Source organism: Limulus polyphemus, unplaced genomic scaffold, assembly GCF_000517525.1.
Source record: "Limulus polyphemus unplaced genomic scaffold, Limulus_polyphemus-2.1.2 Scaffold1046, whole genome shotgun sequence".
Taxonomy (NCBI): Eukaryota; Metazoa; Arthropoda; class Merostomata; order Xiphosura; family Limulidae; genus Limulus; species Limulus polyphemus.
In genome coordinates, this window is record NW_013666656.1 from 161633 (window position 1) to 162877 (window position 1245).

Sequence of the window (1245 nt, forward strand, 5' to 3'; positions counted from 1 at the left end):
ACGTAAGTAATATACTTGTTGTGTCACTTACTTTAACGTTAACGTTACGTAAGTAGAGTAAAATTAGTTAGTTAGTAGTAGATATATAATAATATATATACACACACACACACACACACACACACACACACACACACACACACACACACACACACACACACACACACACACACACACACACACACACCAACAAAATATAAATAAATTAGTTTTTAAACTCGTTTCCCCCATACGATATTTTTCCTTACTAAAGACCTTTTCCCAATTTCTCTTTGTTCTTGGCTTGTATATATTTACACTTTTGGAAACTGTAAGGCATCCTATATTGGAAAAACTAAATGCCATCTACTAGTTAGAACCAGTGAACATTGGGAACTTCCATTAAAACAAAAAGAGAGTTTGAGTAACCCCTGTGCTTCCACTATATGCCAACATAGTGAAGAAATAGGAGATGAACTGTTTATCTTAAGTATCGTTATCCTTCTTATATAGTATAGCATGTGTAATTGTTTATTAAAAAACCTATGAAAGCCAAACTTTGAACTTAAAAAAGAACAACATAAGTTTCAAATCAGTTGTTAAATGTTCAGAATTATTTCATATTTTAATCTTAAGAAAGAGTACTTGGAAATGCAAGAAGTTTACAAAATGATTTCTAGGCATAAAATCAAGTCTTTGGTACAGCAAGATGTGCAGTTTGTGTTAAACTTGGCTTTTTAATTTTTATATTTTGCTTTAGATTGGTCAGTTAGAAAGCATTCAATTTTCACTTTGTTTTATGAATTTTATAAATGGATTAGTGGTTGGTTAAGATATTGATGAAAAGTGGAAGTGTAACTGTTGAGATGTTCAGGGTTAGGATTTAGGAACTCGGCAATTTTACCTGTTTTTCTTTATCTAAAGGGCATGAATGTATGACTGCCATCTGAGACATGTAATTTCCCCCAGAAGTACTTGTATGTTTCATGAAATACATCATCTAAATGGTATAAAATTGTTCTAAAAGGCAATGAAGGAAGCATTATTTCTTCAGAGAGCAATGCTGAGGAAGACCAACACACACACACACACACACACACACACACACACACACACACACACACACACACACACACACACACACACACACACACACACACACACAACGTACTATAGTAACTACTACTACTACTAAGTTAAACGTAAACTTAATTTAGCTTTAACTTAATTAATTAACACTACTATAATTAGTTAGTTAAGTTAAGT

The 1245-nt window shown here is 32.6% G+C and overlaps 1 protein-coding gene across 5 annotated transcripts in view; it reads left to right on the top strand.

Annotated features, from left to right (window-relative positions):
- LOC106461860 (sorting nexin-6-like) overlaps positions 1-1245 on the top strand; it is a 38378-nt gene that overhangs the window by 16316 nt on the left and 20817 nt on the right. The gene's annotated exons all lie outside the window — the stretch shown is intronic.